The sequence below is a fragment of the Orcinus orca genome, chromosome 12, assembly GCF_937001465.1.
Source record: "Orcinus orca chromosome 12, mOrcOrc1.1, whole genome shotgun sequence".
Taxonomy (NCBI): Eukaryota; Metazoa; Chordata; class Mammalia; order Artiodactyla; family Delphinidae; genus Orcinus; species Orcinus orca.
This window is the reverse complement of record NC_064570.1, coordinates 73898213-73921930: the sequence shown is the minus strand read 5'-3', so window position 1 is coordinate 73921930 and position 23718 is coordinate 73898213. Positions and strand designations below refer to the sequence as shown.

The 23718-nt window shown below is 40.4% G+C and overlaps 1 protein-coding gene and 1 non-coding gene across 5 annotated transcripts in view; one reads left to right on the top strand and one right to left on the bottom strand.

Moving 5' to 3' along the window:
• Positions 1-23718, top strand: part of BCKDHB (branched chain keto acid dehydrogenase E1 subunit beta) — a 287874-nt gene that overhangs the window by 232881 nt on the left and 31275 nt on the right. For 2 of the 4 annotated variants that reach the window (XM_033428570.2, XM_033428574.2), the window contains one exon: positions 1113-1653. The exons of the other annotated variants lie outside the window; for them this stretch is intronic. The gene's annotated coding sequence lies outside the window, so the exon portion shown is untranslated. Of the gene's footprint in view, positions 1-1112; positions 1654-23718 lie in introns of those variants that run through there. 4 annotated transcript variants of the gene reach the window in all.
• Positions 22477-22549, bottom strand: TRNAG-UCC (transfer RNA glycine (anticodon UCC)). Its single transcript has one exon. It is a non-coding gene; the product is annotated as a tRNA-Gly (tRNA).

Here is a 23718-nt window from a genome sequence, read left to right as displayed (position 1 = left end):
GGGACGTGGACAGCCTGAGCCTGTCTTTTGTTATAAAATCATCAAGCTTTTGCTGCAGTTTTTTGGTTTTTTTGGCCACGATGTTGCAAAAAAAATATTTTTTTCCATGTCCTTTATATTAATATGTAGCTGAAAAGAAAAACAGCATGAATAGCGACATAAGGAGGAAGCCTCCTTGCTGGGGACTTTGTCAGGGCCTCTTGTATCTGACTAGGCCTTTCCCACCCTTCACCATAGTGTAGACAACGGCCTCAGGGACCCCTTTGCAGAAGCCCTCACCCTCCGGCCCTGCCCTCAGAGGGGGTGCTCTCATCCCTGACTTCCCTCCCATACACCCAAGAAGTGCTCTTCTCACCAGTTCCAGCTGAAAGATTCCCCCCCACACACACCCCAACAAAAATCAGAGAAATAGGGTCATGTAGTGTTTTCCTTTCTCTATAAACACTGGAAAAAATGGACATTTTTTTATGATTGCAAATGTATATATTACTTTAAAACTACAGTTTAAAAAGTTGTGTCCTGTTTATTTTTATCAGATGTTTGGAGGAGGATATGGAAAGTGACATTTGTAGATTGCCAGAGACTTGGAGTAAAGTAAAGAAGGCACTTTGTAACAGATTCTGGAGAGCAGTGGCTAACATAAACTAAGCTTTTGTTAGGGGTAAAAACAAAGCCCTGTCCTTGGTTTATGAATAGAAACACCTGAACAGTATAGGATGGGAAAAGATGTACTTGTCAGCAGTAAGTTTGGAAAAGATTTAGGGTATCCATCTGGCTTATGGTTCAGGACATTCTGAGTCGAAGACGCCAAAACTGAGTATGGACCTTGGCTTTGGCCTTCCCTCGGGAACCCTGTGCTCGCATGGTCAGTCCAGCAGAGCGGGGAATGTGTGCTGGTCATCCATGTCTGGGCCGATAACGGGTTCTATTTGAACATATTTGGTTTAGTTGGACTTATTTTTTTTAGTTGATATTATTTATGATTTCAGTTGAAGTTACTTGTTTTATTGCCATTGGTATCTTTTTAATACTATTTTTAAAATTCATTTGTTGTTGTAAGAATTTTCCCTTATTTTAATTTTCTTTTCTTTAACTCTGTTTCCCTTCTCCAGTTAGCCCTGCAATGCCCACCAGTAAATGCCCCCTTCTCTTCCAAAATAAAGAAGTTACAGTTCATGCTAAACTCGGTCTACGGCGCAAGAAGTACATATACATCTAAATAATTGCCTTAAAGAAATTTTTTTTTTTTACATGAAATGAATTGTTCCATATTGTGAAAATAAGAAAATTGTGGTGTGCTCCAAGGATAAATAACAAGATAAACTCAAAGGGCCAATACTGCCTGAACAAAGAGTTACAGGACTCCTGTCACTCTGTCACAATGTGACCATTGCAATGTCCCAGAGCCCTCCCAAGCAGCATGCCCTGTCCCTTTCCCATCCCATATAAGGAAAGACATTTGCCCCATTTTTCTGCTGCTCAGCACACTGAAAGTATACACATTCTGCCCAGTCAGCAGATGACTTGCAGGTTCCCTGGCTCTAAAAACAGACAAGCAACCCATGCTCAGTGTCGACTTGCCCTGGCTACCAGGAAGTCGGCCCGCTGCTCTTGCAGCGACTCTTCTCTTTAATAAACTCTATCTTCCTTACATTCTGCCTTGTGTCTGGAAATTCTTTTCCAACCTGCGCTCGGACCACGACAAAAATAGCAATGAGAAGACACTCAAGAGATGTTAAAGGAATTCCAAATTCCCCAGTACCCCCAGCCTCAGGATAAAGTCTGCTCCATGTGACAACATGAATGTATAAGTGAATATAATCTTCTACGGTTCCAATTACCCAAGTCCTTTCGCAAAAGAATATCACATCCATGTTCCGTCCAACGGATAGATATTATCCAAGCTAAGTAAACAGTACACATTAGAAAGAGAAATGAGGCACAAGAGCAAGACAGTTACCTCATTTTAGTCCATGCAATTTAAGTCACAGAAGCTAGAAACTCTTGCTGGGATCCCGAGAAGACATCCCACAGAGGGTCCACACTCGGTTTCGTGAGATCTCCTTCCTGTCAGCTTGCCTGAGGTGGACTCGTGTGGCTTCTGGCTGCTTGGCCTCCCTGCCCCCACTTCTAGAAACAGCACTGCTGTTTGTTTAGAGAACTCCCTCTCCCAGCTCATGTGGCTCTCTCTGGAGGGGCTGCCAATCCCATTGCCATCCGGCACCAGCCACAGGGATGGGCCTGGCCCAGGCCCTCCAGGTACCACAGGACAGAAGGTCGGGTTGCTCATGCAGAAGCACAACTTAGTAAGCCTCAGACTTGTCAGTGACACTAAATTCTAAAGGACTGGTTCTCAAACCTTTACCAGTTCCAGGCATACCAGGGATAGAGCTGACGGGTGTGCACCATGTAGGCACACAGCACTGCCTTAGCAGAGATGCTCAGCTGAGGGCTGAGGAACACGACCCCAAAGCCTCATGTTGGAATTTTCAGAGAGACCTGAGGTTTGGAGGCTCTGATGTGTTTTCCTAGGCCATTGAACTTGGAAAGAAATAGGGAACATTCATATATGGGCAAAGATTTGGAAACCCTGACACCTGATACCTCCCTGAATATGGTATTTAAAGATATTTGCCAGGAAAATGAGAAATAAAATTAGAACAAGAATGAGGAAATCATAGGTGGAAAGGACTAGAAGTAAAACTGGAAACAAGTTAGATGAAAAGATGTACATCAATAATTGGCATAAATACACTTTTTGTTGTTGTCGTGCCGTGAGGCTTGTGGGATTTTAGTTCCCCGACCCGAGATTGAACCCAGGCTCTCAGCAGTGAGAACACAGAGCCTAACCACTGCACCACCAGGGAATTCCCATAAATACTCTTTTTATGTGAAACAAATGTTCTACATTTGACAAAAGGAATATATCACAGTGAAAATATAACAGTTAAATTCTTTACATTCTAAATGCGTAGTATTAAAATGTAAGTAAAAACTTATAAATGCAAAAGATATGAACAGAACGGTTGTAGAAGGCTTTGTCACCCCACTTTCAATTTGTTACATGAAGTAGACAGGAATAAGTAATAGGTTTAGGTCAATAGAAATATATTTTAAACTTTGTGTCTTCATAAACAGAGACTATGTCGCCTTTTAGCCTATACACAGGCGGTTTAAAAAATTGACCATATACTGTACTAAGGCGCAAAGAAAACTAGCAGTAAATTCCCCAAAGAAAAGAGTATTCAGAGGTACCACATCCCACTTAGAAATAAAAAGGCACCCGGATAAGTAACTGTGGAAGCAAGGAGGAAGCAACTACAACACAATGAGAAAAGATCACTGGCGTGCTTCAGCCAAAATTTTACTCACAGATAAATTCATAGACTTTAAATCTTTAAAAAAGAAAATCTGAAAATACAAGGATGCAAGAATAAAGGAGGAAGAAGCACAAGAAGAATGAGAAGAAGAAGAAAGTTAATAGCAGAACATTCCAAATGAGAAAAATAAAATTGTAAAATCAAAGTTATGTTTTTTGGTAAAGATGAAAGTTTTTCTTTCATCTTATACTGTCTGTTCCCTATGAAGGTGGAGGTTTTTATGTAATCATGATATCAGCAAATAAAGGCTACATAATTGTTGTTCCTGTATCGCGTAACACTTTCAAGGTCCTTCATTTGAGGAGAGGAAATAATTTAGCCAAACCTAATTGTTTATCCAATGTATTGATAAACAAAGGTCTTTGTTTTTAGAATATTTTGTTCCATCATTTTAAGAAAATAATTACTAAGGTCTTGTTTTGCTAAGTCCTTCAGTTTCTTGCCGAGGCCTACTTGGCTACCGTAAATGTCTTATTTCTGTGAATTTTCATAAGATACAGTGACCGTTGTCGAAGAAATATTAATCAGTCGATCTAAGAAAGAAATGGAAAATTTTATTCAAGCCAAATTGGAGGATTATAACCCGGGAAGAGCATCTCAGAAAGCTCTGAGAACTGTTCCGCTCGTTAGAAGTCAAGGCACAGTTGTATAAGTCTTTTGAGATAGAGGGCTGTACATTAAATGACGTATTATTGACGGTTTACAGAATCCAGATCTAAGTGTCATCGTGGTCCGTTACAAAATCAAAAAGGAATGTTATCTTTAAGGAGTTATCTTGTTGATGCTACGAGAATGTTGCTGTTGATGGTCGAGCTGGTATTTCTGCCGATGGGGACGGTTTGGTGATTCATAATGCAGATACACAATGCACAGTGCGGGGAGAGAGGAGGCGAAAGGGCAGAGAAATTTTTTTATGTTTAAATTTTTCTTGTCTTGCCATAAAATATGAATTTTATTTCACACTATAAAGAATTAGAATAATTTTTAAAAATATTTTCTTGATCATTTGGAACGTCTGTCTACTTATTACACTGGGATTTTTCCCCCTTCATTCCTAATTTTTGTTTTAATTGAAGTATAGTTGATTTGCAATGTTGTGTTAATTTCTGCTGTACAGCAAAATGATTCAGTTATACATATATATACAATCTTTTTTATATTCTTTTCCATTATGGCTTCTCATAGGATATTGAATGTAGTTCCCTGTGCTATATACAGTAGGACCTTGTTGTTTATCTATTCCATATATAACAGCTTACATCTGCTAATCCCAGCCTCCCACTCCATTTCTCCCCCAACACCCTCCCCCTTGGCAACCACAAGTCTGCTCTATGTCTGTGAGTCTGTTTCTGTTTCGTAGATAGGTTCATTTGTATCATATTTTAGATTCCACATGTTTTACTGGTTCCACAAAGACAGGGAGCTTTGGTCTGTTTATTACAATTCTGCAGAGCCTAGAAAAGTCCTGGTCTACAGAGGCTCTCAATATGCTGCTGAACAAATCCATGAAGGGAAATGCAGACCTATACTTGAATCAGACCTTGTACTTGAAAAGCACTTGGGCAGAGCCCTCTTTGAGTAGTGTAGACATTTAAAGTAATATATTGATAGTATTTGATATTTTATACCAGTTGATATTCTAGACCGTCAGAGACATGGGGTTGTATTTCATTTCTTCAGGAATTTCAGGAACAGAAACAGTCCTTCTGGTAGGGCAAGACCTCAAAAGTCCCCAAGAGATGAGCATCGTTTCTATATTTTTAGGCCTATTTCTGCAGATAGATTTCAAATCCATGTATTTTTTTAAGGGGCTCTAAGACAATATTGTACATTAAAATATGTCTGCAAATGGACAAACCAGAATAGAATGCTCATTCAAAGCTGTTCATTTGAGAGTGATGAGATTATCAGTAATTTTCCTTTATTTTCTTCATCTCTGTTCTTGTAAGTCACAAACGGAGAGCCAGCCTGGCTCAGAGCTATCCTACCAATGGTCCCATCTTCTGTTTGGCCTGCAGACTTGGGACTGGGCCAGAGGTAGGACACCATGTCCTTGGCCACAGTGACTAGTCAAGGGATGGGAGGTGACCCAAACCAGCCAATCAAAGCCATTTTCAGGATTTTTCAAACAAACAGATCTGGGGTGATGTTATTCTGGAAGGACCTACTGCTACCTTCCCTGTAGAGGAAGGCCATCTTCATCCGAGAAAGAAAGGAACCAATGTACTAAGGAAAGATGTTATACAAGCTGGGTCAGTGCCCCCACGGCCAGCTGACCAGCTCCACTGCTGCCATGTGCAGCCTCAACTTCCTTTCACTCTGTGAGGAATCGCCCCAGGGTCCTTCCACTTTGTTCTAGATTGGATTTCTGTTGCTTGCAAACGGAAACATCCTAATTCAGTCCTTCCAATGCTTTGGAATATATTCTTTTTGCAAGAAGAAAGCCCACATGTTTTAACTAAAATGTACTTGGGGAGAACCCTTCACCCTTGGGACTAGTCTATGTATTGTGCTTGATTTTCTTCTTATCTACGACATGCAAACTAGATGGAGATACTGTGTTAATATCAAGTATCTTAGCCATAAAATAAATGAATTCAGACTTTCAGCCTGAAAGTTGAATGCTAGCAGCCTTCCCTTAGGCCAAGAAAATGAGCAGTTCCACAGCATCTGTCTTTTGGAAGCCTTACTCTTTGGAGGCTTAGTCACATAAAGTTCTTTACTGAAGTCATGAGACCTTAGAACTGTTTTTAAACTTACCCATATAGCCCCAAACAGCCCTTGGGTATTTTCTTTTTTAAAGAAGTTTAATACGCCTGTGGTCAGTCTAATAACAAATGTTTCTTTGAGAATACTTTGTGTAAATTCCCCATATTTTCCTCTTTCCATTGAAGCATACATTTACTTTCACCCTATTTCGTCTTCTACGTGAAATACTTCAAGGAGGTCAGAGAACACGCGTGTGGTGACTGTGTGCCTTTCACCAAATGTAAAAATTGCAAATTACAATTCATCTTCCCTAGGTTACCCTAACCCAGAGGAAAAATTAAATTCATACTAACAGCAACAAGTAGTGTTTTGTTTTTTTGTTTGTTTTTTAATTCTATCCCAACTGCTAGACAGCCTCATCAGGTTCTCCCTAATTATTTGGGAGAGTTGCTGGAGGGTTGCTTGGACAACCATGTGGAATCCACAGTTCTCTGGGTCTGGCTTCACATCCCTGCAGAAGTGTCTGCTGCCAGCAGCTGCGACAAGGGCCACCTGCAGCTGGTATTCCCTGCCCCGAAGCTCCCCCGCAGGGATGAGGCATAAGTGTGGATGCCGGTGATACTATTCCTCATTGGGTCTCTGGAGCCGAGAGACAGTGCTCTGTGTTCTTCCCGGAAGCAGGAAAATCATCTCCCATTGTGATACATGGATCCCAGGAGAGCATGGCTGTGTGCCCCCAAAATCTCATGGATATTTGGTGGAACAGACCATGTGCTATTCACTGGTGACAGACCAACTCTTGTACTTAGAAGCTCTGTCCCTCTCTGGGGCTCCAGCATTGTTATTGGTCTAGTCTGGGTCCCCAGCTCCCTCCTCTCTGAGACCAGGCTCCTCCGCAGGGCTCCTCTGTCTCTCTGTACATAGAGACCATTGGCCAACCTGCCTGCCCATCTTGCAGGTCAGTCTAAGTGTTAGAGCAGTGTACTTTAGTCCTAACTAGGTTTACTCTTCCAAGAAAGGACCTCATGTCTATCAGATTTATTTGATGTTATTATGTGCACAGTAATAATTTTCATATAGATCATGGGAAAATTGCTTAGGAGAAAATGGAATGGCAGTGGTGTGTGATTTATGGTACATCCATATGATTAGGTACTCTATAGGATTTGCAAGTAATGATTACGAAAATTATGTAGCAACATGGAAAGATGCTCATTATATACTTTTAAGTGGAAAAGTCATGGTGCAAAATTATATGTATATTATGATTATGACTATTATTACTTATGATTACAACCATCATTACTTAAGATTTTTCTTGCATAGGAATAGAGAATATAGCAGCACTGTTAGAGTGAGAACCATATATCATAATAAAAGGGTAGTTTTTAGCATGTTAATAACGCAAACTAATAAAAGTACCGAATATATACTTTACTAAACTGTTAGCAAGTATTAAACATTGCGTAACCTTCCTATTTAAAACACGGTTTCTAAGCACCGGTACTAAAGAATCTTTTAGTCCATCTGATTACTGCGAGAACCTGAAATAAATAAAACACAATTTTTTCCTTTCTCTCTCAAACTCTCTCTCCCTCCCCCCTCACACACACACACACACACACACACACACACACACACACACTATGAATTATTCGAATGAGAACGATTCATTAGATAAACTCAGAAGCAAAGACTAAAACAAGAAATAATTCATCTCCTACAGTTCTATACTAATGCCTTTGTAACATCTTGACCCTTTCTATTATGATTTATAAGTTTATTAGTGTTATAGCAGAAAAAAGATGTCACATTCAAAGGTTTTAATTGAATAGAGTTTAATAAAGGAACTTATTTACAAAGTTCTGGGCAGAGGTAGGGAACCAGGAAGGAGAGGTGAAGCACCCACGAGCTCACAGCTCTCTCTGGGAAGTCGTCACCGTGGAGCCTGAAGCGGCGTGGGTAGGAATGGTCCTGGAGCCTGGTGAGAGCGGTTGCCATGGAAGAGGGGCTGCCTGACAGGAGCTGTGGCCACAGAGAAACAGGACAGCTGCTGAAACAGCATGGGCGTGGGAGAGAGGAGGGTACATATCCTGGTCTCTCTCTCTCCTTCTACCCCTGATAGCCTGTCAGTGCTTCCCTTTGGCCAAATCCAGTTTCAGGCCAAGAGGCCGACTAGCTTGGTGGTGTCATCCCCGGTGTAGCCTCTCCAGAAACAGAGCAGGGCAGAGCCGTGGGGAGTGGACGCAGAGGGGTGAATGGAGACTAACCCGCATGAGGAGCCCCCAGCTATTCCACGTCACAGGAGGCACCCACCCAGGGAGATGCCTGTTGAACTGCAAGCTGACTGTGTTTGAATCTGATGAAAAATGGAGATCGTTTTTAGTCATGCCACCTTTTCCTGGGCGAGCCTGGGCCTTTGATGGCTCTGTGTTCTGCCAGTGGAAGTTTCTGGTGGAGCATCTATGCCCTGTCTTTGCAACGATACCATGGGAGCCCTCCTTCCTGCAAAAACCTGGACTGTTTGAGCTCTGTGTCTGGCACGGCTGCCACGCTGGAGGAGAGCTTCCGTTTCTGTTTGCCAGCTCACACCTACTGTTCCCTGGGCCGACGCTTTTATCTTTCATTTTGTTGGAGCGCATCCTGCAGTCGATTCCTTAGAACGTCTTCATGAGAAGCTAATTTCTTGATTCCTTTCTTGTCAGAAAATGGCCTTCCTCTAACCCTTGACTCATAGTTTGGCTGAGTATAAAATTTTAGGCTAAGACACATTATTGTCTCAGAATAGTTAAGGCATTGCTTAATTCTTCTCAACTTGTCTTAAGTCTCTTATTTTTTCTCTCAAAATTTACCTCTTTATCAGACCTCTTGGGATACTTCCTTAATCTTGTCTTCTGATTTTCTACCCATTAGCTTTATTTTGGCCAACTTTTTTTTTCTGATCTCTCTCAGAGCATCCTCTTATTTTAAGGCTGCCATATCAGCCTGTATATGTATGTGTACCTGTATAATGTGTGTGTACATACACATATATACAAATATATATACATATGTGTGTGTGTGTGTGTGTATCTCAAGAAATATATTTGAGTTATTGCTTTTTTAGGAGTTTTATCATGTTCTCTGAATTATATTGTTTCCTCTGGTTTCCATTTTTCTATTTCTTTTGGCTTCTCTTTTTTGTCTTATGTATGCTGATTACCAGTTGGTTTTATTCAAGACTGAGCATCAAAAGCTGACCTGGATTGTGATATATACCTGCAATGGAATACTATTCAACCATAGAAATGAGTGAAATCCTGATACACACGGCAAAAGGGGTGAACCTCCAAAACATGCTGAATGAGGGATGGCGGACACAAATAGTCACGTGTGATTCTGTTTATATGAAGGATCCAGAGTAGATAAACCCATGGAGACAGGATGTAGATCAGTGGTTTCCCGGCGCTGGGGGAGGGGGAGAATGGGAAGAACGTGCTTAATGGGTACCGGTAAGGGGGTTCACTTTGGAGTGATGGACAGGTTGTGGAATTAAATAGAGCAGCGGTCCCCAACCCCCAGGCCCCGGACCAGTAATGGTCCACACAGCAGGAGGTGAACGGTGGGCAGGCGAGCGAAGCTTCATCTGCCGCTCCCACTGCTCACATTATCACCTGAACCGTCCCCCACCCCACCCCCCCATCCGTGGAAAAATTGTCTTCCACTAAACCCGTCCCTGGTGCCGGAAAGGTTGGGGACCGCTGAAATAGAGGAAGGGGCTTCACAGCATTGCGAGTGTGCTAAATGCCGCCAAATTGTCCACTTTAACGTGGTTCACTTTGTTATGTGACTGTCACCCCAATACATTATTTTTTTAAAGCTGGGAGAGCTGTGGATGTGCGTGTGGCATGACAAGCAGTGGCCTTCATTTCCAGATGATTAGGCAGAGATTCCCCCCACCTCGAGAGCACCCCAACATGGCTGGCACAGGAAAGGCTGTCGTCTGAAGGGTGGCAGCCTAGTTCATTAGGTGCCACTTGGACCCGGGGTCTGGATGTCACGTTCAATTCCATGTGTTCTACCTTGGACATTGTTCCATCCTTCCTCTGGACCAGGTTTTCCTGATCCCAAAGGCTGTCCCTCTCAATCTCTCTGGAGGATAATCCCCCGAGTCTCCATGGGGCAGGCAGACACCCAGTTCTGTCCTTGTGAGGGGGAGGGAAGGCAATGCCCCCGGGTCCTCGCCTGGCTTCAGCCCCGCTGTGGGCCACACCGAGACTCTCTGAGGTCAGCCTCTTGCCGGTGGCCGTTCCTGCGCGCCACGGTCTTTCTAGTCCTGGCTTGGGGCTTACTCTTCGGACACGGCACCTCTTATTTCGTTTTTCTGACCGTGTACTCATGTCCCCTCTCCTGTTTTCTTTGTCCTTGGGGTTTATACTTTTTAAAAATGTTTCCTTCATTATCATCTTAATGCCCTCTGAGGAAGGAGAGGAGGAAAACCTGTTTGTTGTTCAATAGGCTGGTTTAACTTGTACATTTTTTTTTTTTGGCAAAACTTCTCAGGGGACGTTCACCTGAGAATGAAAAGAATGGTCAGCCCTGAAGTAAGCCGTGTTCTCAGGCAAGTTAATGAATTGCCTGATCTTTTCTTGTGCCCGATTTTTTTTACCGTTAAAATGGTCCCAGGAGGTGGTGCGACGGGGCAGGACATGGAAGGGCCCACGTTGATTAAATGCCGGTTTCGTGCCAAGAGGACAACCTTGTACCTCCTCAGCCTTCGAGTGAAAAGTACTGAGATTAAACTGTTTACCTGTGTTGTGTGATTTTTTTGTGAAGTATCAGTTCCTGTAAGTCTCTTTGACGTAGGTGAAAATGAAATAAGGTAGCATCCCCGGAGCCCTGGGACCTCAACCTGTGCCTCTAGGACAGATTTCTCACCTGCCACTGTCATTATTCGTTGACACCTTTGAGCCCCAGCCTCCAGCAGGAAGGAATCCTGCCTTAATCACCGCACACGAAGCAGCTCAATGAATAATCATACAGTATACACGGCACTCCTGCTATAGAAACAATTTAGTATTTCTTTCTTTGTTTTGGCCACAGCATGCTGGCCAGGGATCGAACCCGTGCCCCTGCAGTGGCAGCGCGGAGTCCTATCCACTGGACTGCCAGGGAAGACCCTACAGGAACAATTTAAATGGAAGAAAATAAGTTGGTAAATGTAAAGTGGTCTTAGAATTCAATATCAAGCTGTGATGAAAACTAAGAGCCATAAGTTCACAGGTCACTGTCTAGTGGCCCTATTTTTACTCTTAAGAAACCCACTGGTACATGTACATTTCATCGCAAGGACCAGAGATCTCATATGTTTATGCAAGGTGGAATTTGTACTAATGAATCTAATTGCAGGAAGAACTCTAGGACTTAGATGAATTAGAAAGTTATACAAGTTTTTAAAATAATTCCCCTCTTCTCTCTCCATCTCTCCCTGGGGCTTCTTGGTATCTCCTCTCTGCCATGTGCCAGTTTCATTTTTTTTCTCTCTCTGCCAACCTCCTCAATTCACTCAGCACCTTACGCTTGGCTGCTGTAAGATGGCAGCCTCTACCTGGCTCTCTAGCTTGGCTTCACATAATTAACGAACTCGATATTTGTTCATTCCAATTCCAGGTTCCCAGGAGTAGGAAGAACTGGCCCATCTTGAGTCAGGTGTCTTTTCCCGGTCCACAGTGAGGACAGATGTGCAGGTGCGCTGCATACAGAGGTGGGGGAAGATGGTGTCTCTACTAAAGTGCACTTGACAGGTCCCTCTCCCTGAAGCAGTTGATTGTTATCATTGTTGTTCCTATTTCTTCATAAGTAAGGTATTTTATCCAGAGCTCGGTAGATGAAGGTTAGGTGAAGGGTGAATGGACAAGTTCTCCTTTAGAGGAGCGCTGGGGATGGGGATGGGGGTGAGGGTCTTTTCAGGCAGCCTGTCTGGTGCTACTCTTCCTGTGATCAAATAGGAGCACACACACCCCCCCCACGAGAAACAGCACTTGTTCTCTGCTTCAGCCACATTTCTTAACTGGTCATTCAAATGCTGGCAGCTAATACGGAATTGGCAAATGGAGTTTGGGAAAATGGAGCCTCTGTTGCAGCAAGCCTTGGGAGTCCCACATGGACAGAGGGGTTACCAAGTTTCTGTCTCCATGATTCTCTAAACGCCATCTTTGCATACAGAGGTCACACGTTGTAGATTTTTGTCTTGAAATTTAAATCATTTTTTAAAATTGAAGTATAGTTAATTTACAATGTGTTAGTTTCAGGTGTACAGCAAAGTGATTCAGTTATACATATATACATATGTATACATATAATATACATATTTTTTTCTGATTATTTTCCATTATAGGTTATTACAGGATATTGAATACAGTTCCCTGTGCTATACAGTAGGTCCTTGTTGTTTATTTATTTTATATATAGTACCTGTACTTTTTAATCCCAAACTCCTAAATTATCTCTCCCCCCATCCCTTTTGGTAACCATAAGTTTGTTTTCTATGTCTGTGAGTCTATTTCTGTTTTGTAAATAATATCATTTTTTTAGATTCCACATAGAAGTGATATCATATGATATTTGTCTTTGTCTGACTGACTTCACTTAGTATGATAATCTCTAGGTCCATCCATGTTGCTGCAAATGGCATTATTTCATTCTGTTTTATGGCTGAGTAATATTCCATTGTATGTGTCTATATTCCATCTTCTTTAGCCATTTGTCTGTCATTGGACACTTAGGTTGCTTCCATGTCTTGGCTGTTGTGAATAGTGCTGCTGTGAACATTGGGGTGCATGTATCTTTTTGAATTATTTCTCTGGATATATTCCCAGGCAGGAGTGGGACTGCAGGATCGTATGGTAGCTCTATTTTTAGTTTCTGCAGGAACCTCCATACTGTTCTCCATAGTGGCTGCACCAATTTACATTCCCACCAACAGTGTAGGAGGGTTCCTTTTTCTCCACATCCTCTCCAGCATTTATTGTTTGTAGACTTTTTAATCATGGCCATTCTGACTGGTGTGAGGTGCACACGCTGTAGGTTGAAAAAGGGACTGGAAGAGGAGGTAGATTCTGAGAGTCAGGGAACTTGCACAGCAGAGATCTAGAGAGCTGGCCCAAGGAGTAAAGTCATGTTTTGTATAGAAACAGTGGTCCTGAGAATTGCATAATTAAGACGATGTACAGTGTGAAGAATATAGTCAATAACTATGTAATATCTTTGTATGGTGGCATTAAAAAGCAGTTATTTATTTCTTGTATAACTACTTAGATGTACTGACTTTGTGCTAGGCTGTCTCTGAAAAACGATGATTAATTGCAGGGATGGGCATGCACTGAGATACAGAGCAGCACAAGGAAACTGACTTTCCATGTCTTCTTTGTGATGGTCAGCTTAATTTCTCCTTTCATGCTCTCTTTGGTTATTTCCTCTCTTACCTTCAATCCCCCAGATCAGGAGAAATACAGATCTTGAGCCCCCCATCCTGTTCAGTTTCTCACAGTCAGGATAAAAGTGGATTTATAGAAGGTACATTAATGCTTTCCTCTGAAAGGAGCCGTAGAGGTCAGGGTGAATGATGGGCATGATGGTGCTTAATGACTTCCCTGTGTAATCAGAGGTTGATATCATTGATTTTTCCGTCCTTCAGCCAGCCAGTAAGCCACCCAGAGTGCCCCTCCTGGGACTAGAATAGCACTGGGTCACTATCATAGCTTCTCCGGGAATAAGGACAACAGAGGGCTGTCACAGGACCTGCCAAGCCTTGTACAGGGGGACATCATCTCTTGGAATGCTCCCTAGGAGACAAAGTTTTGAGTAGACTCTGAAACCTATAACGTGTATTTATACAACAGGAGAGAGCCGAAAAGCCTTTACAGGTAGGAGCACATGCGACAATTGATGTGAGAAAAGGAGATCAAGTTGGCCTCACAGTGTTAAACGACACTTTTCTCAAAAAAAAAAAAAAAAAAAAGACCCTAAAACTTTCCAAAATTGCAATCTGCTTTAATTTTAAACTTAATAAATGTTGTTCTGTCAACTCCCTGACTTGAAATGAAAGTTGCATTAACCAAAGATGTGCATTTAGATGTAAGTTTAAATAAAGCACCTCTAAAGAAGACTAAAATTCTATGTAATTTTACATAATTAACTGTAGCTATTTTGTCATACTACAATTTTCTGCTTTGCTCCGTGTGTCTACAATTTTGATGTTCGTCAGGGATTTGGATGGTTTATTTCAGTGCAAGCTTAGCCACATTTGTAGGGTGCAGATGGTAATTACTCTCTACCTAAAACCAGACAAGATGCACCAAGTTTTCAGTTTGATGACACTTGGAAAATTTTTAGCAAAGAAAATAATGAATGCTCTTCAAATCTGGACACAAATAGTGAAGGCAAAAGTAGTTTCAAAAGGTCACTTTTATTTCTGCCTCTGTTCTACCTTTCCCACTCTCCAGGCTTTTCATTGGTGAGAAATTGATTGAGCATATTGACACGAGCATTTCTAAAAAGGCTGAGACGACTATACAATGTCAAGGGCTAATATGGTTTTGATTACCAAAAAATATGTTTTCAAGAGCCTATCTTTAGGAAATATTTATTTTCTTGTCGCTTCAAATAAAAGATCGTGCAGAATGTGAAAGTCTGAAGTCCTCAGAGTCTTGGATGCAATTTTTTTTCTCATTCCCTTTCCATCACATGTGAAAATTAATATTTTATATTTTCTATGCTTTGGGTGTAGAATATTCTTCATGGACTAATTTCCCTGAAGTTAGAAAAGCTGACCTCATTCTATAAGCATTGTTGTGCAAACTGTATTATTGTAAGCCTAGCACAGGGCTGTGGCCAAGGTGGTTACAAAAGAAATGTAGGATCAAGTCCATGCCTTCCAGAACATACAATCCAGTTCAGCAGAAGGAATACAGCAGTCTCTTAAAGTTTTCTTTTAAAAAGAACATATATCTGAATCACTTTGCTCTATACCTGAAACTAACACAACATTGTAAATCAACTATACTTCAATAAAAAATTTTTTTAAAGTTCCATCTGAGAATAAAGAAAAATCTCATCTAATCTAATCTAATAAAATTTAATTAAGTAACAAAAAAGTTTTCTTCTAAAATAGATGAACTTGACTCTCTGAAAGTCTGAGGAGGTCTACATAAATATATCGAGATCAAGAGTACGAAGAGTTGTTAATATGGCAAAAATTTTGTAGGTGGCTTGGAGGTGACAAACATATGGGTGACCCTGTGCTTGATAGAGTCCTACAGCTTCACAGTGAGCACTGGGGCTACTTCTGAGGACCCCAGAATGGCTGTTACCTTCTGTTCTTGACACACACGGAGGAAGTGAGGTGAAAGTTACAAGGAATTCACCAATACGCCCAACCTTCCTTATGACATTTGGAATGACTAATGACCGTCCTACAGTTATGTTCTGCAGCTTCCTTTTTTCTTTTTAAATCCAAGTGTGTATAAGTCGTGTGCACTCAGATCTAGACAGTGTTTATCACTTACATATTTGTATTTTTGCTGTGAAATGAAACATGCAGTGACCCTAAACCTGAAACTAACAGGACCAACTGAGGAAAGAACAGCTAGCTAATATCCTCAAAACACACCACAACTAAGCAGGGCTCTGAAATGGACTACTGGCTTACAAAGATGCACAGATAATCGAATGAGGCATCGCTGTTGAGTCTGAAACGGGGTATTTGATGGATAGAGGGAGGAAGGAGATCCAGGTCCTTTCTATCTTGATGTGGGGTGGGGAGGTCCTGAGTCATGAAACGGTGGACAGAGGACAGCCCTGCTCTCTGATTGTTCAAAATAATTTTCAGACAAGTATTATTCTACAAGTATCTATTTCAGAGGTAAGTAGAACCTCTTTTCCTTCATTTTTTTTCCTTCAGTCCTCTTTGTTACAGCCACTTACACCACAGTGAGTGAACCCAGTCATTTTTCAGGAGCCTCAAACTCTGTGGCTCTTGGCTGACATTAAAACCCAAACTTGTTCACGCTGTAAAAACAGACGCCCGATAACAGGAACAAGAGTTGGCAATTCAGAGAAAGATAGATTTGCTCCTACTGTGGCTTTCCCTGTATACTCAGTGAACCTGTTGAAAACAAAGTTGGGGTCAGGAATTCATTCTGAATGGGAGGCTATAATATGACACCCTTGGAAATATTTGAAAAGCAAATGATCTCACTGCAACTCGTATTAGTCCTTCAGGTATAATCACTCAAAGACGCCTTATGGCATATGCAGTTTGTGTTTTTATTAATACAGAGTGTGTTTCAGTTTTCTGCAAGCCAATTTCAGTCTGGAGGCCAGTGCCATAAACTCGAACCTGGAATAATCAAAGCAGAAATTTCCCTGTTGTTTGGCGTTGAGCTCTACTCATTAGCCGTTAATGAGGCAGGAGTTGTAGAGCCAAGTCCCGGCTGGCCGGTTGGCTTTATATGGAGAGAACCATCTTTCAAAGGCATGGATTGAATGCCCATCTCTAGGTAAACATCAGACAGATGCCTATCATGGGACACAATTTGATCCTGAGGAAGAGTATTGATGCTGAGTTTACTGTAGCCCCTACCTATAACTGGACAAAAAAATGCCAAATATGGCCTGCTGTCTAGAACAGCCCTGGCATCTGTCCATAGGTGTAGTCAGCAGCATTTCCCTTTCATGGTAAGAGGAAAATCTAAAAAACAAAAAGTAGATAAAGTTACCTATGTATGAAAGTCCAGTTTTCACTTAAAAACCAGTGTCCTATTGACCTAAAAGTGATATTTCGTTCTGCATAGAATGTTTTATTACACAGTATTTTCAGTGTTATTCTTGGTTTTCAAATATTGTGTCATAAAAATCTCCCATTCTCCCATTTCATAATATATTGCTGTCTAATCTATAAAGAGTAGACAGCAAAGTACATAAGTCAATTTATGCATCCCTACATTCGTCCATCCATCCATCCATCCATCCATCCAGACTTCTAATACACTTTCTGAGGGAGTAATTTATCCTTGCTGTGTTCGTGTTCTCTTTGCTGACTCCTTAGTTTTTTGAAATCTGGCTTCCAATCTGCTATTCTCCCCATATCGCTCTCTCAGAGATGACCAGGTTAACCTTCATGTCCAATGTCTATCCTCAATCCCCAGCCTGAAGACAGAAAGGAAGGAAGGCAGACTTCAGAGGTGAGCCATCTCCTGGGTGCCCTGGCCCTCTGCTGGCAGGAAGGCAGGCATGACAAACCTTGTCCCTACCCACCCCCAGCAAGAGAGCTGTTGCAGGGCTGTATTTGAGCAAATAACCAAATGCTCTCTCTTCCAAATACTTTTCCTTTTCCTTCCATGACTGATGATCCTGGCTCCTCTTCAACCTAATGACCCTTTCAGAGTTGGATGCAAAATTTGTTGGGTTCAATGCAAAATGGAAATATGGGTTCCCTTGTTCAGAAAGCAGGAAAAAGTACCATGAAAGACACTCAAATATAAAGCTTTTTCCTTTCTCATGCAGTTTCTCTCTTCACTTGTGATGGTATCTTTTAATTTGCTATTGCTGGGCTTCCCTGGTGGCGCAGTGGTTGAGAGTCCGCCTGCCGATGCAGGGGACCACGGGTTCGTGTCCCGGTCCGGGAAGATCCCACATACCGCGGAGCGGCTAGGCCCGTGAGCCATGGCCGCTGAGCCTGCGCATCCAGAGCCTGTGCTCCACAACGGGAGAGGCCACAGCAGTGAGAGGCCCACATACCGCAAAACAACAACAACAAAAAATTTGCTATTGCTATTTAATGTCATTCTAAATAAAGAAAAATTTAAATTTAAAATTTTTAGCATGAATTTTACCATTTATCTTTATATTCTACACCAATTTTTAAATGCAAATTTAAGAGCATTTAGTTTACATGTAGAATCATTGAAATTACGCAATTAGGATTTTTTAGCTGATACACGCATATGTATTTCATTCTCACCAGAGCAATGGAATCACCGCACAAAACAAACTGCTGTTTTTAAAATTCACTTTTTGATATACACACATGCTACCAAGACCCTACCATTGGCGAGTAAGGAAGGACTGAAAGAAAGGAAATGTGTGTCGCCTTAGCGCTCCCTTTCCTTCTATGTTGTTATTTTTGGCTAATACAAGGAAGTAACACAAGTAAGACAGGATATAAGAAGGTTTCATGGTTATTCTGTTTCTTAGAATGGCATCGATTTCTTTCAAACCAGCAAATTCTTGTTTGAACAGAAATCATGGCCTCTTGGGGCTTTCAGTCTTCCTCCCGTCTCTCTTCCTCAGTCGAAGATCACCTGGTATTCACTTTGAGTCTTGCAGAACTCTCTCCTACACATCGTGGGCACTGGAACTCTGTGTCGAGAGTCAGCATGACATGTAACGGGAAGGCGAGGAAGTGTGAACATGTATAGGGTGCATAGTTCCTTTCCTTACTCATGTGCTCCACGGTCCCATCCAACTTTTGTTACAGACACAAATTCAGAGATCAAATTATAAGAATTTTGAGACTGTAGTAGCAGAGCATTTCACTGGGCTTGGAGCCCTTGAGACAGCGCGGGTCACACCCATGAAGCTGGCCCTAGACTCTGGTTTCTCTCTTTCATCCATCCACCTATCGGTGTCATGTCTAATTCTGTTATCTACTTCTCTTTCTAGATTCTATTCACCCTTAGAGATTCAATCTATATCTCTAGCTCTAGCTCCCAGGTTTTCCCCAGGCTCTGAATATCCAAGTGCCTGCCGAACCCATCTCAACACACAACATATCTAAAACGAAAGCCATCATTTTCCTCCTAAAGCTGTTCCTTCCTGCTTCTGCTACTAAAACCAAAATTCTCAGTCAGTTGGTCCTCAGTGTGCACAGGGCTGATAATGTAGTAGCTGCTCAGTACACACCACTTTATTGTTCATTCTGAAAACCTGCTCCCAGTTACAAATTTGCAGCCTTCCATCTCAGCCATTCAAAAGCTGGCTGTTCTGCGGGTAGATACCCATGTCTCTATTTCTATTCTCTTCCACTTTAAAAATTATTCTTATAGTATATCTTCAAGACATTGTACAGAAGCAATGAATCAGTATAACATTTAACCATCCATTTCTACTTAACACTCACTGAAAGCTTTTAACAGAAAAGGCATTGATATTAATAGTTAAAATGGATACTGGGGCTTAGAGTAGCTTTCACTTACATATGCTCACAACTTTGCCTTTCAATCATTCTTGAAGAAGCAGTTTCATTTCTTTTCTATTTCCAGATTTTTATATATATGTACTTAAAAAAAACTCTGCCAGTGGGCCTCAGACTTAATCCCTTTCAAAGCCACATTGGCTACTGTCTTGCTGTTTGTACTCTTTGTTGCAAGAATTGTAATTGGATGGACTTTAATTATGGTATCTTGATATTTTCAGTGCTTCCCACTTCTGGATAGAACATAAAAACAATGGCAGTATTTTGTGTTGTTTTCCTGGCACTTCCAGTTCAGACTAGAACCCAAGAAAGGTTCAAGAGTATTAAAAACCACAATAACAACAAAAAGACAGAACTAATAAAGAACTATAGGGGTTTAGATTATTTCAAACCTTATGCTGGTATTTAGTTTCTATTTAAGGGAGATGCAAGTCAGTTTCTGTTTTTATGGGACCCTCCAAGCCAGTTGCTAGCCATCTTTGCTCTAGGTTTGGCAAGTGGAAAGACTAAGCTGCCTTCTTGCTTAACTGGGGCTCAGGCAGTCATTAACTGCTTGAAACACGGAGGTAGAAGTTTTACTTATTTCAGATGGCCCAGACACTGGAAATAATGTGCTACTTGTATAATAAATCCAAAGAAATGCCAAAATAACATGTGGCTTCCAAAGGTTGCCCAGAGAGCTATTAGGCACAAGAAATAGGAAGCCAACTTTGAATCCAGTATCAACCTCTTCATCCAAATATGCATTCCGGCAGAAATAAAAGTGCTGGTTATTTGTGAAATTTGAAAGTCAGATTTCAAATAAGTCTTACTTCTAGGCTGTTCTAAGATATATTTCATTCATGGTAATCTTCTAATTTGAGGGTACCCCAAACTATTTTACACTATTCCTTTAAACAGTCTTAACAGTCCTGTGACATTTCATTATGCAGCATCAAAGCCAATAAGGTAAGATGCTAATCAGTTCAAAAAACTTGATGAAATTTTTGCTGCATTTAGCACTGTTATAAAACAGCAGTAAAAGGAATAACTCCTACCATAAAAAATGAATCCTCTTTGAGGTTAAAATAACATAGGCATATGAATAATTAAAGGAGAATACAGTATAGTATATAGTTCTATATTGTATAAAATACAGAATAATATAGTATTTAAAATGAGGTCAGAAGAGGAAGAAGCCAGGTCCCTGTGGGGAGGAGAAAGTGAGGCTTAAACAGTCTTACTTCTTGGAAAGTTGGTATAAAGACCAGAGAGGGCATCCTCAGAGGACTTGTGAAACACAAAATTCCTAAGGGGATTTAGACATTGATAGATGTTGCATGATATTTTTGCATTTCTTTAGCGGTAAAAGGACAAGACATTTTCAAAGACTGAGCAGTGTGGAATAGTGAAGAATTGGGATGTGACATGGATTATAGAGGAATTTAAGAGTTTGAAGAGTAGCTTGTCTTGATATAGTAAAAAATTACTTCTTAATGGGAGTGGGGTGACAGAGGGACATAAGAAAGCTCTATTCAGACTCTATTTTTAATTGGATTCTCTTTTTAATGTTGAGTTGGAGGAGTCCTTTATATATTCTAGATACAACTCCTTTATCAGATACATGATTTACATATCAGATTTCTCCCATTCTGTGGATTATCTTTTCACTTTTTTTCATAGTGTACTTTGAAGCGTGAAAGTTTTAAATTTTGAAATCCAGTTTGTCTATTTGTTTCTCGTGTTGCTCGTGCTTTTGGTATCATATCTAATAGTCATTTACCAAACCTAAGGCCATGAAGTTTTACGCCCATGTTTTTTTTCTAAGAGTTCTACAGTTTCTTACATTTAAGACTTTAATCAATTTTGACTTTATTTTTGTATATGTTGTGAGGTTGTATGTTTTTGCTTATGGTTATCCATCTGTCCCAGTGCCATTTGTTGAGAAGATTATTGTTTCATCATTGGATGGCCCTGACACCCTTGTCAAAAACCAGGTGACCATAGATGCATGGGTTTATTTCTGGACACTCAATTCTATTCCATTGATCTCTATGTCTGTCCTTATGCAAACACCACACTGTTTTGATTACTCATGCTTTGTAGTAAGTTTTGAAATGGAGAAGTGTGATTCCTCCTACTTTGTTGTTCTTTTTCAGGATTGTTTTGGTTATTTCAAGTCACTTGCAATACATGTGAATTTTAGAATCTGTCCATTTCTACACAGAAGTCAGGTGGGATTTTCATAAGGACTGTAGATTAGTTTGGGGGGTATTGTCATCTTTTTTTTTTTTTTGCCATCTTAACAACACTAAGCCTTTATATCCATGAACATAAGATGTTTTTCCATTTAGTTGGATCTTTAATTTTTTTTGACAACGTTTTGTAGTTTTCAGAGTATACATTTCATACTTCTTTTGATAACTTGTTCCTATTTTATTCTTTTTGATGCTAGTGTGAATAAAATTGTTTCCTTAATTTCATTTTTGGACTGTTTTTAAAAACTTTTATTTTATACTGGCCTATAGCTGATTTACAAATGTTGTGTTGATTTCACGTGTACAGCAAAGTGTTTCTGGACTGTTTATTGTATAGAAGTACAAGTGATTTTTGTGATTGATCTTATATCTTGCAACTTTGCTAAGCTCATTTATTCTAATAGTTGTTTAGTGGATTCCTTAGGATTTTCTACATACAGGATCGTGTCATCTGCTAATAGAGTTTTACTTTTTCCTTTTTCAATCTGTATCAGGAAAATCTTATTGTTATCTTAGTTCTGGAGGGGGTAGGTATATAGTCCAGGAATACAAAATGATCAGGTATTTTGTTCTGTCTCTCTTAGGTGCTTTCTAATCTCATTTCACCTTATTTGTATGGCCTGTTATAAAGATACCTGCGTTTGTGACGTTCACTGTTATTCTTACATCCCTTTTGAATAAGGTATAACTTCCTACACTGGATAAGCCCCATCTCATCAAGGTCAATGACACCTCTGAGAATAAAACTACCAAATGTTAATGTATATCTATAACCCTGGGCCCAGATTACAGATGATTCCAGGTGTTGAATATATTAGGTCCCTTCCTCTTTACGTTGCAATTCAATACAAAATAGTTTTTTTGTGTTGTTGTTTTTTGGGGTTTTTTTGCCAAGCCATGTGGCTTGCAGGATTAGTTCCCTGACCAGGGATTGAACCCGGGCCCCCTGCAGTGGAAGTGCAGAGTCCTAACCACTGGACCACCAGGGAATTCCCTAAATATAGTTTGCCTATCATTCACAATCTATACAACCACTAGCAGAGGAAAATTTTATGCATGATTTTTCTCACCATCTGTTTTTACAGTTACACAGTGTTTGTAGTTCATTTTCCTCCGAGTCCATCACATTTAAATATTAAACCCACTCGATGAGGTCAACAGGTTTTCTAACAAAAATGTTTTCCTTAATCTTCACTGAGATATGTTTTGTGTCTCATTCTTTCAGTAGCATGTTACCAGCTTTAATGTCTAAAAGCATTCCACTGAATTATGCTTTTGTGGTTACTTTTGATAACTAAAAGTTTAAAATAAATTTTGCATAACTAACTTCTCTGTTAAGGACATTTCTAACCACCAGCAATATGGTTTATTCTTCATTTTCCAGAGTTGCAAACTGGTGGGCCCTGTAATTCCCATAGCATCTATTTTATTGATAATGGCTATGTTCTTGGAAAAGGTGTTTCATATTTTACATATTTAGTGTAATCCTCTGAGGCTTGAGGAAATTCCTAACACCTGATTAAATAAGGTAAACATGTCATATGTTTTCTACTTGTTATTTGCTCTGTTTTTATTAAATTCAGTCTAACTTGTGGTAAATTGCAACCCATGCAGTAAAGAGCCTATGTAATGGTCAAAAGATTTATTATGATAATGATGACATATTCCAGGAAGAAGAAGCAAATGTTGAAAATGTTTGCCATCATGCTTGATGCATTTTTGACAATCATGGGCTCCAGACTAAAAAGTACCTCTTTTTTATTCCTTTCAACCTTCGAATCTCTTTAATAAGATTTTGAAGATATAATATTAATTTATAATACTCATCGTTCTGGAAAAGCAAGACATAAATTGTGGCTTTTCAGTTTTGGTTCTGATAAAGTTGTGTAGGAAGGAAAGTTGTAAGAAAGTTATTGAAATAGATAATAAATGGCATTTGGAATCCCTTCTCATCTAGAGAGCCTATGATTCTAATTGTAAGGAGCCAAGGGTTATCTTCATTAGATTTGAAATATATTTTTTTGGTATTACTAACGTCTACTCTATGCATGTGTTTCACTGAAAATCCCTACATAAAATACTTTCAAGTGCCACCAGTGAGATAGTAACGCCTTGCGTTTGCATAGGATCTCTGCAGATGCTTCAGTCAAGCACGCAA